Genomic DNA, 15,534 nt, shown 5'->3' on the forward strand with positions numbered 1-15,534 from the left:
AGAGACTTGGCTTTGTGGACACTTTTCAAAGAACAAATTTGTTAGCATAAAAATAAAGCCAGAAAATGAAGAGCTGTTTAATCACTCAATTGGATTTTTTTTGCCAGCATATTTCTTTTTCTCTGCAACCCACTGCTAAATTGTGCTTCCTAGCTGTTTTTATAAAATCACTGAATCAAATCTAACTCTGATTACATCAGAGAAGGCCAGGTACCCTACACCATAACAGGGGGTTTGAAATTTTGACTTGTCTACTTAAAGATCACCAAAATCTGATAACAAGGTCAGTTACGTCCCTGGTTGGGATTGAACCACCAACCATTTGGTTAGTAGCCGGACACACTAACCGATTGCGCCACAGAGACTTTTTGCAAAAAGTACATACTTACAAAGTCTAATAAGCATACATCTAGAACGTTTCCTAGAAAAACTTTAAAAAGTCAATAATCTGGAGAGTTTTTGTAAGATGTTTCTTCCATCAACCAATGAAGAAACACATTGGTACTTTCCCTTGATGAGTGAGTGCTTCAGGATCTCTTGCACTTACATGTGCAGCAGAGTACTGCAATGGAAGCATGCTGGGCCCCTAACCCAGAGGTAGGCAGATTGAAACTATCCTTTGCTATATGCATTTTTTTTTGTTAATTTAAGTAATCAAAACTGGGATTGATATTTTTGCTCTTTTATTTTTACTTAAAGTACAATAACTTTTACCATTTTAATTTGTTTTAATAGTATATTGACAGTATAGTTTTCTTTAAAAAATCCACTTAATTTTCTTTACCCTATTATTAAAAGGGTAATTGACAAAAACAAACTACATTGTCACCAGAAGAGCAATACAAAATGTACAAGTGATATATTAAAATCATCTTTCCAGCTTGAATTTCAATGATGCATTGGGGCAACGATTTTGTGAGAAACATCTTCACCCTTAAATAAAGATTTTCTTAATTCCTTACCTGTGTGCTAATTAGATATCACCTTGTTTTCACATTAAACAGACTTCTACATGAGAAAGCAGCAAGGATGCAGTGGCGTTAATGTTTCCTGGTGTCAACCTGTATTATTTCAGTAGACATTGAAATGAGGATGCATCTTGCTGCCTTTCCAATGAAGCAAGTTTAATTTAGTAATAGGTGAAAAACCATCCTTACAAAGGTGTTCATCAGAGACTTGGCTTTGTGGACACTTTTCAGAGAACAAATTTGTTAGCATAAAAATAAAGCCAGAAAATGAAGAGCTGTTTAATCACTCAATTGGATTTTTTTGCCAGCATATTTCTTTTTCTCTGCAACCCACTGCTAAATTGTGCTTCCTAGCTGTTTTTATAAAATCACTGAATCAAATCTAACTCTGATTACATCAGAGAAGGCCAGGTACCCTACACCATAAGAGGGGATTTGAAATTTTGACTTGTCTACTTAAAGATCACCAAAATCTGATAACAAGGTCAATTACGTCCCTGGGTGGGATTGAACCACCAACCTTTTGGTTTATAGCCGTACACACTAACTGATTGCGCCACAGAGACACTTTGCAAAAGTACATACTGACAAAGGCTAATAAGCATTCATCTAAAACGTTTCCTAGAAAAACTTTAAAAAGTCAATAATCTGGAGAGTTTTTGTAAGATGTTTCTTCCATCCACCAACGAAGAAACACATTGGTACTTTCCCATGATGAGTGAGTTCTTCAGGATCTCTTGCACTTACATGTGCAGCAGAGTACTGCAATGGAAGCATGCTGGGCCCATAACCCAGAGGTAGGCAGATTAAAACTATCCTCTGCTATATGCATTTTTTTTTGTTAATTAAAGTAATCCAAAACTGGGATTGATATTTTTGCTCTTTTATTTTTCATTAAAGTACAATAACTTTTACCATTTTAATTTGTTTTAATAGCATATTGAAAGTATTGTTTTCTTTTAAAAATCCATTAATTTTCTTTACCCTATTATTAAAATGGTAATTGACAAAAACAAACTACATTGTCACCAGAAGAGCAATACAAAATGTACAAGTGATATATTAAAATCATCTTTCCAGCTTGAATTTCAATGATGCATTGGGGCAACGATTTTGTGAGAAACATTTTCACCCTTAAATAAAGATTTTCTTAATTCCTTACCTGTGTGCTAATTAGATATCACCTTGTTTTCACATTAAATAGACTTCCACATGAGAAAGCAGCAAGGATGCAGTGGCGTTAATGTTTCCTGGTGTCAACCTGTATTATTTCAGTAGACATTGAAATGAGGATGCATCTTGCTGCCTTTCCAATGAAGCAAGTTTAATTTAGTAATAGGTGAAAAACCATCCTTACAAAGGTGTTAATCAGAGACTTGGCTTTGTGGACACTTTTCAGAGAACAAATTTGTTAGCATAAAAATAAAGCCAGAAAATGAAGAGCTGTTTAATCACTCAATTGGATTTTTTTGCCAGCATATTTCTTTTTCTCTGCAACCCACTGCTAAATTGTGCTTCCTAGCTGTTTTTATAAAATCACTGAATCAAATCTAACTCTGATTACATCAGAGAAGGCCAGGTACCCTACACCATAAGAGGGGGATTTGAAATTTTGACTTGTCTACTTAAAGATCACCAAAATCTGATAACAAGGTCAATTACGTCCCTGGGTGGGATTGAACCACCAACCTTTTGGTTAACAGCCGTGCACACTAACTGATTGCGCCACAAAGACATTTTGCAAAAGTATATACTGACAAAGGCTAATAAGCATTCATCTAAAATGTTTCCTAGAAAAACTTTAAAAAGTCAATAATCTGGAGAGTTTTTGTAAGATGTTTCTTCCATCAACCAACGAAGAAACACATTGGTACTTTCCCATGATGAGTGAGTGCTTCAGGATCTCTTGCACTTACATGTGCAGCAGAGTACAGCAATGGAAGCATGCTGGGCCCATAACCCAGCGGTAGGCAGATTGAAACTATCCTCTGCTATATGCATTTTTTTTGTTAATTAAAGTAATCCAAAACTGGGATTGATATTTTGGCTCTTTTATTTTTACTTAAAGTACAATAACTTTTACCATTTTAATTTGTTTTAATAGTATATTGACAGTATAGTTTTCTTTCAAAAATCCACTTAATTTTCTTTACCCTATTATTAAAATGGTAATTGACAAAAACAAACTACATTGTCACCAGAAGAGCAATACAAAATGTACAAGTGATATATTAAAATCATCTTTCCAGCTTGAATTTCAATGATGCATTGGGGCAACGATTTTGTGAGAAACATCTTCACCCTTAAATAAAGATTTTCTTAATTCCTTACCTGTGTGCTAATTAGATATCACCTTGTTTTCACATTAAACAGACTTCCACATGAGAAAGCAGCAAGGATACAGTGGCGTTAATGTTTCCTGGTGTCAACCTGTATTATTTCAGTAGACATTGAAATGAGGATGCATCTTGCTGCCTTTCCAATGAAGCAAGTTTAATTTAGTAATAGGTGAAAAACCATCCCTACAAAGGTGTTAATCAGAGACTTGGCTTTGTGGACACTTTTCAGAGAACAAATTTGTTAGCATAAAAATAAAGCCAGAAAATTAAGAGCTGTTTAATCACTCAATTGGATTTTTTTTGCCAGCATATTTCTTTTTCTCTGCAACCCACTGCTAAATTGTGCTTCCTAGCTGTTTTTATAAAATCACTGAATCAAATCTAACTCTGATTACATCAGAGAAGGCCAGGTACCCTACACCATAACAGGGGGTTTGAAATTTTGACTTGTCTACTTAAAGATCACCAAAATCTGATAACAAGGTCAGTTACGTCCCTGGTTGGGATTGAACCACCAACCATTTGGTTAGTAGCCGGACACACTAACCGATTGCGCCACAGAGACTTTTTGCAAAAAGTACATACTTACAAAGTCTAATAAGCATACATCTAGAACGTTTCCTAGAAAAACTTTAAAAAGTCAATAATCTGGAGAGTTTTTGTAAGATGTTTCTTCCATCAACCAATGAAGAAACACATTGGTACTTTCCCATGATGAGTGAGTGCTTCAGGATCTCTTGCACTTACATGTGCAGCAGAGTACTGCAATGGAAGCATGCTGGGCCCCTAACCCAGAGGTAGGCAGATTGAAACTATCCTTTGCTATATGCATTTTTTTTTGTTAATTTAAGTAATCAAAACTGGGATTGATATTTTTGCTCTTTTATTTTTACTTAAAGTACAATAACTTTTACCATTTTAATTTGTTTTAATAGTATATTGACAGTATAGTTTTCTTTAAAAAATCCACTTAATTTTCTTTACCCTATTATTAAAAGGGTAATTGACAAAAACAAACTACATTGTCACCAGAAGAGCAATACAAAATGTACAAGTGATATATTAAAATCATCTTTCCAGCTTGAATTTCAATGATGCATTGGGGCAACGATTTTGTGAGAAACATCTTCACCCTTAAATAAAGATTTTCTTAATTCCTTACCTGTGTGCTAATTAGATATCACCTTGTTTTCACATTAAACAGACTTCTACATGAGAAAGCAGCAAGGATGCAGTGGCGTTAATGTTTCCTGGTGTCAACCTGTATTATTTCAGTAGACATTGAAATGAGGATGCATCTTGCTGCCTTTCCAATGAAGCAAGTTTAATTTAGTAATAGGTGAAAAACCATCCCTACAAAGGTGTTAATCAGAGACTTGGCTTTGTGGACACTTTTCAGAGAACAAATTTGTTAGCATAAAAATAAAGCCAGAAAATGAAGAACTGTTTAATCACTCAATTGGATTTTTTTTGCCAGCATATTTCTTTTTCTCTGCAACCCACTGCTAAATTGTGCTTCCTAGCTGTTTTTATTAAATCACTGAATCAAATCTAACTCTGATTACATCAGAAAAGGCCAGGTACCCTACACCATAACAGGGGGTTTGAAATTTTGACTTGTCTACTTAAAGATCACCAAAATCTGATAACAAGGTCAATTACGTCCCTGGGTGGGATTGAACCACCAACTTTTTGGTTAGTAGCCGGACACACTAACCGATTGCACCACAGAGACACTTCACAGAAAGTACATACTGACAAAGGCTAATAAGCATGCATCTAGAACGTTTCCTAGAAAAACTTTAAAAAGTCAATAATCTGGAGAGTTTTTGTAAAATGTTTCTTCCATCAACCAACGAAGAAACACATTGGTACTTTCCCATGATGAGTGAGTGCTTCAGGATCTCTTGCACTTACATGTGCAGCAGAGTACTGCAATGGAAGCATGCTGGGCCCATAACCCAGAGGAAGGCAGATTGAAACTATCCTTTGCTATATGCATTTTTTTTTGTTAATTTAAGTAATCAAAACTGGGATTTATATTTTTGCTCTTTTATTTTTACTTGAAGTACAATAACTTTTACCATTTTAATTTGTTTGAATAGTATATTGACAGTATAGTTTTCTTTAAAAAATCCACTTAATTTTCTTTACCCTATTATTAAAAGGGTAATTGACAAAAACAAACTACATTGTCACCAGAAGAGCAATACAAAATGTACAAGTGATATATTAAAATCATCTTTCCAGCTTTAATTTCAATGATGCATTGGGGCAACGATTTTGTGAGAAACATCTTCACCCTTAAATAAAGATTTTCTTAATTCCTTACCTGTGTGCTAATTAGATATCACCTTGTTTTCACATTAAACAGACTTCCACATGAGAAAGCAGCAAGGATGCAGTGGCGTTAATGTTTCCTGGTGTCAACCTGTATTATTTCAGTAGAAATTGAAATGAGGATGCATCTTGCTGCCTTTCCAATGAAGCAAGTTTAATTTAGTAATAGGTGAAAAACCATCCCTACAAAGGTGTTAATCAGAGACTTGGCTTTGTGGACACTTTTCAGAGAACAAATTTGTTAGCATAAAAATAAAGCCAGAAAATGAAGAGCTGTTTAATCACTCAATTGGATTTTTTTTTGCCAGCATATTTCTTTTTCTCTGCAACCCACTGCTAAATTGTGCTTCCTATCTGTTTTTATAAAATCACTGAATCAAATCTAACTCTGATTACATCAGAGAAGGCCAGGTACCCTACACCATAACAAGGGGTTTGAAATTTTGACTTGTCTACTTAAAGATCACCAAAATCTGATAACAAGGTCAATTACGTCCCTGGGTGGGATTGAACCACCAACCTTTTGGTTAGTAGCCAGACACACTAACCGATTGCGCCACAGAGACACTTTGTAAAAAGTACATACTGACAAAGGCTAATAAGCATACATCTAGAACGTTTCCTAGAAAAACTTTAAAAAGTCAATAATCTGGAGAGTTTTTGTAAGATGTTTCTTCCATCAACCAACGAAGAAACACATTGGTACTTTCCCATGATGACTGAGTGCTTCAGGATCTCTTGCACTTACATGTGCAGCAGAGTACTGCAATGGAAGCATGCTGGGCCCCTAACCCAGAGGTAGGCAGATTGAAACTATCCTTTGCTCTATGCATTTTTTTTTTAATTTAAGTAATCAAAACTGGGATTGATATTTTTGCTCTTTTATTTTTGCTTAAAGTACAATAACTTTTACCATTTTAATTTGTTTTAATAGTATATTGACAGTATAGTTTTCATTAAAAAATCCACTTAATTTTCTTTACCCTATTATTAAAAGGGTAATTGACAAAAACAAACTACATTGTCACCAGAAGAGCAATACAAAATGTACAAGTGATATATTAAAATCATCTTTCCAGCTTGAATTTCAATGATGCATTGGGGCAACGATTTTGTGAGAAACATCTTCACCCTTAAATAAAGATTTTCTTAATTCCTTACCTGTGTGCTAATTAGATATCACCTTGTTTTCACATTAAACAGACTTCCACATGAGAACGCAGCAAGGATGCAGTGGCGTTAATGTTTCCTGGTGTCAACCCGTATTATTTCAGTAGACATTGAAATGAGGATGCATCTTGCTGCCTTTCCAATGAAGCAAATTTAGTTTAGTAATAGGTGAAAAACCATCCCTACAAAGGTGTTAATCAGAGACTTGGCTTTGTGGACACTTTTCAGAGAACAAATTTGTTAGCATAAAAATAAAGCCAGAAAATTAAGAGCTGTTTAATCACTCAATTGGATTTTTTTGCCAGCATATTTCTTTTTCTCTGCAACCCACTGCTAAATTGTGCTTCCTAGCTGTTTTTATAAAATCACTGAATCAAATCTAACTCTGATTACATCAGAGAAGGCCAGGTTCCCTACACCATAATAGGGGGTTTGAAATTTTGACTTGTCTACTTAAAGATCACCAAAATCTGATAACAAGGTCAATTACGTCCCTGGGTGGGATTGAACCACCAACCTTTTGGTTTATAGCCGTACACACTAACTGATTGCGCCACAGAGACACTTTGCAAAAGTACATACTGACAAAGGCTAATAAGCATTCATCTAAAACGTTTCCTAGAAAAACTTTAAAAAGTCAATAATCTGGAGAGTTTTTGTAAGATGTTTCTTCCATCCACCAAAGAAGAAACACATTGGTACTTTCCCATGATGAGTGAGTGCTTCAGGATCTCTTGCACTTAAATGTGCAGCAAAGTACTGCAATGGAAGCATGCTGGGCCCATAACCCAGAGGTAGGCAGATTAAAACTATCCTCTGCTATATGCATTTTTTTTGTTAATTAAAGTAATCCAAAACTGGGATTGATATTTTTGCTCTTTTATTTTTCATTAAAGTACAATAACTTTTACCATTTTAATTTGTTTTAATAGTATATTGAAAGTATTGTTTTCTTTTAAAAATCCACTTAATTTTCTTTACCCGATTATTAAAATGGTAATTGACAAAAACAAACTACATTGTCACCAGAAGAGCAATACAAAATGTACAAGTGATATATTAAAATCATCTTTCCAGCTTGAATTTCAATGATGAATTGGGGTAACGATTTTGTGAGAAACATTTTCACCCTTAAATAAAGATTTTCTTAATTCCTTACCTGTGTGCTAATTAGATATCACCTTGTTTTCACATTAAACAGACTTCCACATGAGAAAGCAGCAAGGATGCAGTGGCGTTAATGTTTCCTGGTGTCAACCTGTATTATTTCAGTAGACATTGAAATGAGGATGCATCTTGCTGCCTTTCCAATGAAGCAAGTTTAATTTAGTAATAGGTGAAAAACCATCCTTACAAAGGTGTTAATCAGAGACTTGGCTTTGTGGACACTTTTCAGAGAACAAATTTGTTAGCATAAAAATAAAGCCAGAAAATGAAGAGCTGTTTAATCACTCAATTGGATTTTTTTTGCCAGCATATTTCTTTTTCTCTGCAACCCACTGCTAAATTGTGCTTCCTAGCTGTTTTTATAAAATCACTGAATCAAATCTAACTCTGATTACATCAGAGAAGGCCAGGTACCCTACACCATAAGAGGGGGTTTGAAATTTTGACTTGTCTACTTAAAGATCACCAAAATCTGATAACAAGGTCAATTACGTCCCTGGGTGGGATTGAACCACCAACCTTTTGGTTAATAGCCATACACACTAACTGATTGCGCCACAGAGACACTTTGTAAAAGTACATACTGACAAAGGCTAATAAGCATTCATCTAAAACGTTTCCTAGAAAAACTTTAAAAAGTCAATAATCTGGAGAGTTTTTGTAAGATGTTTCTTCCATCAACCAACGAAGAAACACATTGGTACTTTCCCATGATGAGTGAGTGCTTTAGGATCTATTGCACTTACATGTGCAGCAGAGTACAGCAATGGAAGCATGCTGGGCACATAACCCAGAGGTAGGCAGATTGAAACTATCCTCTGCTATATGCATTTTTTTTTGTTAATTAAAGTAATCCAAAACTGGGATTGATATGTTGGCTCTTTTATTTTTACTTACAGTACAATAACTTCTACCATTTTAATTTATTTTAATAGTATATTGATAGTATTGTTTTCTTTCAAAAATCCACTTAATTTTCTTTACCCTATTATTAAAATGGTTATTGACAAAAACAAACTACATTGTCACCAGAAGAGCAATACAAAATGTACAAGTGATATATTAAAATCATCTTTCCAGCTTGAATTTCAATGATGCATTGGGGCAACGATTTTGTGAGAAACATTTTCACCCTTAAATAAAGATTTTCTTAATTCCTTACCTGTGTGCTAATTAGATATCACCTTGTTTTCACATTAAACAGACTTCCACATGAGAAAGCAGCAAGGATGCAGGGGCGTTAATGTTTCCTGGTGTCAACCTGTATTATTTCAGTAGACATTGAAATGAGGATGCATCTTGCTGCCTTTCCAATGAAGCAAGTTTAATTTAGTAATAGGTGAAAAACCATCCTTACAAAGGTGTTAATCAGAGACTTGGCTTTGTGGACACTTTTCAGAGAACAAATTTGTTAGCATAAAAATAAAGCCAGAAAATGAAGAGCTGTTTAATCACTCAATTGGATTTTTTTGCCAGCATATTTCTTTTTCTCTGCAACCCACTGCTAAATTGTGCTTCCTAGCTGTTTTTATAAAATCACTGAATCAAATCTAACTCTGATTACATCAGAGAAGGCCAGGTACCCTACACCATAAGAGGGGGTTTGAAATTTTGACTTGTCTACTTAAAGATCACCAAAATCTGATAACAAGGTCAATTACGTCCCTGGGTGGGATTGAACCACCAACCTTTTGGTTAGTAGCCAGACACACTAACCGATTGCGCCACAGAGACACTTTGTAAAAAGTACATACTGACAAAGGCTAATAAGCATACATCTAGAACGTTTCCTAGAAAAACTTTAAAAAGTCAATAATCTTGAGAGTTTTTGTAAGATGTTTCTTCCATCAACCAACGAAGAAACACATTGGTACTTTCCCATGATGACTGAGTGCTTCAGGATCTCTTGCACTTACATGTGCAGCAGAGTACTGCAATGGAAGCATGCTGGGCCCCTAACCCAGAGGTAGGCAGATTGAAACTATCCTTTGCTCTATGCATTTTTTTTTTTAATTTAAGTAATCAAAACTGGGATTGATATTTTTGCTCTTTTATTTTTACTTAAAGTACAATAACTTTTACCATTTTAATTTGTTTTAATAGTATATTGACAGTATAGTTTTCTTTAAAAAATCCACTTAATTTTCTTTACCCTATTATTAAAAGGGTAATTGACAAAAACAAACTACATTGTCACCAGAAGAGCAATACAAAATGTACAAGTGATATATTAAAATCATCTTTCCAGCTTGAATTTCAATGATGCATTGGGGCAACGATTTTGTGAGAAACATCTTCACCCTTAAATAAAGATTTTCTTAATTCCTTACCTGTGTGCTAATTAGATATCACCTTGTTTTCACATTAAACAGACTTCCACATGAGAACGCAGCAAGGATGCAGTGGCGTTAATGTTTCCTGGTGTCAACCCGTATTATTTCAGTAGACATTGAAATGAGGATGCATCTTGCTGCCTTTCCAATGAAGCAAATTTAGTTTAGTAATAGGTGAAAAACCATCCCTACAAAGGTGTTAATCAGAGACTTGGCTTTGTGGACACTTTTCAGAGAACAAATTTGTTAGCATAAAAATAAAGCCAGAAAATTAAGAGCTGTTTAATCACTCAATTGGATTTTTTTGCCAGCATATTTCTTTTTCTCTGCAACCCACTGCTAAATTGTGCTTCCTAGCTGTTTTTATAAAATCACTGAATCAAATCTAACTCTGATTACATCAGAGAAGGCCAGGTACCCTACACCAGAACAGGGGGTTTGAAATTTTGACTTGTCTACTTAAAGATCACCAAAATCTGATAACAAGGTCAATTACGTCCCTGGGTGGGATTGAACCACCAACCTTTTGGTTAATAGCCGTGCACACTAACTGATTGCGCCACAGAGACACTTTGCAAAAGTCCATACTGACAAAGGCTAATAAGCATTCATCTAAAACGTTTCCTAGAAAAACTTTAAAAAGTCAATAATCTGGAGAGTTTTTGTAAGATGTTTCTTCCATCAACCAACGAAGAAACACATTGGTACTTTCCCATGATGAGTGAGTGCTTCAGGATCTCTTGCACTTACATGTGCAGCAGAGTACAGCAATGGAAGCATGCTGGGCCCATAACCCAGCGGTAGGCAGATTGAAACTATCCTCTGCTATATGCATTTTTTTTTTGTTAATTAAAGTAATCCAAAACTGGGATTGATATTTTGGCTCTTTTATTTTTACTTAAAGTACAATAACTTTTACCATTTTAATTTGTTTTAATAGTATATTGACAGTATAGTTTTCTTTAAAAAATCCACTTAATTTTCTTTACCCTATTATTAAAAGGGTAATTGACAAAAACAAACTACATTGTCACCAGAAGAGCAATACAAAATGTACAAGTGATATATTAAAATCATCTTTCCAGCTTTAATTTCAATGATGCATTGGGGCAACGATTTTGTGAGAAACATCTTCACCCTTAAATAAAGATTTTCTTAATTCCTTACCTGTGTGCTAATTAGATATCACCTTGTTTTCACATTAAACAGACTTCCACATGAGAAAGCAGCAAGGATGCAGTGGCGTTAATGTTTCCTGGTATCAACCAGTATTATTTCAGTAGAAATTGAAATGAGGATGCATCTTGCTGCCTTTCCAATGAAGCAAGTTTAATTTAGTAATAGGTGAAAAACCATCCCTACAAAGGTGTTAATCAGAGACTTGGCTTTGTGGACACTTTTCAGAGAACAAATTTGTTAGCATAAAAATAAAGCCAGAAAATGAAGAGCTGTTTAATCACTCAATTGGAATTTTTTTGCCAGCATATTTCTTTTTCTCTGCAACCCACTGCTAAATTGTGCTTCCTAGCTGTTTTTATAAAATCACTGAATCAAATCTAACTCTGATTACATCAGAGAAGGCCAGGTACCCTACACCATAACAAGGGGTTTGAAATTTTGACTTGTCTACTTAAAGATCACCAAAATCTGATAACAAGGTCAATTACGTCCCTGGGTAGGATTGAACCACCAACCTTTTGGTTAGTAGCCAGACACACTAACCGATTGCGCCACAGAGACACTTTGTAAAAAGTACATACTGACAAAGGCTAATAAGCATACATCTAGAACGTTTCCTAGAAAAACTTTAAAAAGTCAATAATCTGGAGAGTTTTTGTAAGATGTTTCTTCCATCAACCAACGAAGAAACACATTGGTACTTTCCCATGATGACTGAGTGCTTCAGGATCTCTTGCACTTACATGTGCAGCAGAGTACTGCAATGGAAGCATGCTGGGCCCCTAACCCAGAGGTAGGCAGATTGAAACTATCCTTTGCTCTATGCATTTTTTTTTAATTTAAGTAATCAAAACTGGGATTGATATTTTTGCTCTTTTATTTTTACTTAAAGTACAATAACTTTTACCATTTTAATTTGTTTGAATAGTATATTGACAGTATAGTTTTCTTTAAAAAATCCACTTAATTTTCTTTACCCTATTATTAAAAGGGTAATTGACAAAAACAAACTACATTGTCACCAGAAGAGCAATACAAAATGTACAAGTGATATATTAAAATCATCTTTCCAGCTTGAATTTCAATGATGCATTGGGGCAACGATTTTGTGAGAAACATCTTCACCCTTAAATAAAGATTTTCTTAATTCCTTACCTGTGTGCTAATTAGATATCACCTTGTTTTCACATTAAACAGACTTCTACATGAGAAAGCAGCAAGGATGCAGTGGCGTTAATGTTTCCTTGTGTCAACCTGTATTATTTCAGTAGACATTGAAATGAGGATGCATCTTGCTGCCTTTCCAATGAAGCAAGTTTAATTTAGTAATAGGTGAAAAACCATCCCTACAAATGTGTTAATCAGAGACTTGGCTTTGTGGACACTTTTCAGAGAACAAATTTGTTAGCATAAAAATAAAGCCAGAAAATTAAGAGCTGTTGAATCACTCAATTAGATTTTTTTTGCCAGCATATTTCTTTTTCTCTGCAACCCACTGCTAAATTGTGCTTCCTAGCTGTTTTTATAAAATCACTGAATCAAATCTAACTCTGATTACATCAGAGAAGGCCAGGTACCCTACACCATAAGAGGGGGTTTGAAATTTTGACTTGTCTACTTAAAGATCACCAAAATCTGATAACAATGTCAATTACGTCCCTGGGTGGGATTGAACCACCAACCTTTTGGTTTATAGCCGTACACAGTAACTGATTGCGCCACAGAGACACTTTGCAAAAGTACATACTGACAAAGGCTAATAAGCATTCATCTAAAACGTTTCCTAGAAAAACTTTAAAAAGTCAATAATCTGGAGAGTTTTTGTAAGATGTTTCTTCCATCCACCAACGAAGAAACACATTGGTACTTTCCCATGATGAGTGAGTGCTTCAGGATCTCTTGCACTTACATGTGCAGCAGAGTACTGCAATGGAAGCATGCTGGGCCCATAACCCAGAGGTAGGCAGATTAAAAATATCCTCTGCTATATGCATTTTTTTTGTTAATTAAAGTAATCCAAAACTGGGATTGATATTTTTACTCTTTTATTTTTCATTAAAGTACAATAACTTTTACCATTTTAATTTGTTTTAATACTATATTGAAAGTATTGTTTTCTTTTAAAAATCCACTTAATTTTCTTTACCCTATTATTAAAATGGTAATTGACAAAAACAAACTACATTGTCACCAGAAGAGCAATACAAAATGTACAAGTGATATATTAAAATCATCTTTCCAGCTTGAATTTCAATGATGCATTGGGGCAACGATTTTGTGAGAAACATCTTCACCCTTAAATAAAGATTTTCTTAATTCCTTACCTGTGTGCTAATTAGATATCACCTTGTTTTCACATTAAACAGACTTCTACATGAGAAAGCAGCAAGGATGCAGTGGCGTTAATGTTTCCTTGTGTCAACCTGTATTATTTCAGTAGACATTGAAATGAGGATGCATCTTGCTGCCTTTCCAATGAAGCAAGTTTAATTTAGTAATAGGTGAAAAACCATCCCTACAAATGTGTTAATCAGAGACTTGGCTTTGTGGACACTTTTCAGAGAACAAATTTGTTAGCATAAAAATAAAGCCAGAAAATTAAGAGCTGTTGAATCACTCAATTGGATTTTTTTTGCCAGCATATTTCTTTTTCTCTGCAACCCACTTGCTAAATTGTGCTTCCTAGCTGTTTTTATAAAATCACTGAATCAAATCTAACTCTGATTACATCAGAGAAGGCCAGGTACCCTACACCAGAACAGGGGTTTTGAAATTTTGACTTGTCTACTTAAAGATCACCAAAATCTGATAACAAGGTCAATTACGTCCCTGGGTGGGATTGAACCACCAACCTTTTGGTTAATAGCCGTGCACACTAACTGATTGCGCCACAGAGACACTTTGCAAAAGTCCATACTGACAAAGGCTAATAAGCATTCATCTAAAACGTTTCCTAGAAAAACTTTAAAAAGTCAATAATCTGGAGAGTTTTTGTAAGATGTTTCTTCCATCAACCAACGAAGAAACACATTGGTACTTTCCCATGATGAGTGAGTGCTTCAGGATCTCTTGCACTTACATGTGCAGCAGAGTACAGCAATGGAAGCATGCTGGGCCCATAACCCAGCGGTAGGCAGATTGAAACTATCCTCTGCTATATGCATTTTTTTTTGTTAATTAAAGTAATCCAAAACTGGGATTGATATTTTAGCTCTTTTATTTTTACTTAAAGTACAATAACTTTTACCATTTTAATTTGTTTTAATAGTATATTGAAAGTATTGTTTTCTTTAAAAAATCCACTTAATTTTCTTTACCCTATTATTAAAATGGTAATTGACAAAAACAAACTACATTGTCACCAGAAGAGCAATACAAAATGTACAAGTGATATATTAAAATCATCTTTCCAGCTTGAATTTCAATGATGCATTGGGGCAACGATTTTGTGAGAAACATCTTCACCCTTAAATAAAGGTTTTCTTAATTCCTTACCTGTGTGCTAATTAGATATCACCTTGTTTTCACATTAGGGTAATCTCCTGTTTGCGGTCAGCACACTCTTTGAGGGTAGCCGTATCCTGGGACGGGAGGGCTACCTTCTTGGATAAGCGTGTTATCCACGGGAGGATTCCCATCGTAACCTATCCGTTGATGGGAAAGGATACGCCATAAGAATCCTTTTGGAAATCTGCAGTCTTTTATCTGGAGATTTCCAAGCTTTTTCACATAACTCGTTCAGCTCGTGTGAGGGGGGAAAGGTTACCTCAGGCTTCTTTCCCTTGTACATATGTACCCTCTTGTCAGCGACAGGGGGTTACTCTGTGATGTGCAAAACATCTTTTATTGCCATAATCATAAATCGAATGGATTTTGCCAATTTTGGCTGTAACTTTGCATCATCGTAATCGACACTGGAGTCAGAATCCGTGTCGGTATCTGTGTCAACAAACTGGTATAGTGGGCGCTTATGAGACCATGACAGTCCCTGCAACATAGGATCAGGCATGTGTTGAGACCCTGACTGTCCCAAAGCTT

At 35.1% G+C, this 15,534-nt stretch overlaps 2 non-coding genes across 2 annotated transcripts; both read right to left on the bottom strand.

Moving 5' to 3' along the window:
- Nucleotides 1-6,139: 6,139 nt before the first annotated feature.
- Nucleotides 6,140-6,213, bottom strand: TRNAS-ACU (transfer RNA serine (anticodon ACU)). The gene has a single exon. It is a non-coding gene; the product is annotated as a tRNA-Ser (tRNA).
- A 3,431-nt stretch (nucleotides 6,214-9,644) lies between these two features.
- On the bottom strand, nucleotides 9,645-9,718 carry TRNAS-ACU (transfer RNA serine (anticodon ACU)). The gene has a single exon. It is a non-coding gene; the product is annotated as a tRNA-Ser (tRNA).
- Between the last annotated feature and the right edge of the window lie 5,816 nt (nucleotides 9,719-15,534).

The sequence above is a fragment of the Pseudophryne corroboree genome (genome assembly GCF_028390025.1).
Source record: "Pseudophryne corroboree isolate aPseCor3 chromosome 7 unlocalized genomic scaffold, aPseCor3.hap2 SUPER_7_unloc_4, whole genome shotgun sequence".
Taxonomy (NCBI): Eukaryota; Metazoa; Chordata; class Amphibia; order Anura; family Myobatrachidae; genus Pseudophryne; species Pseudophryne corroboree.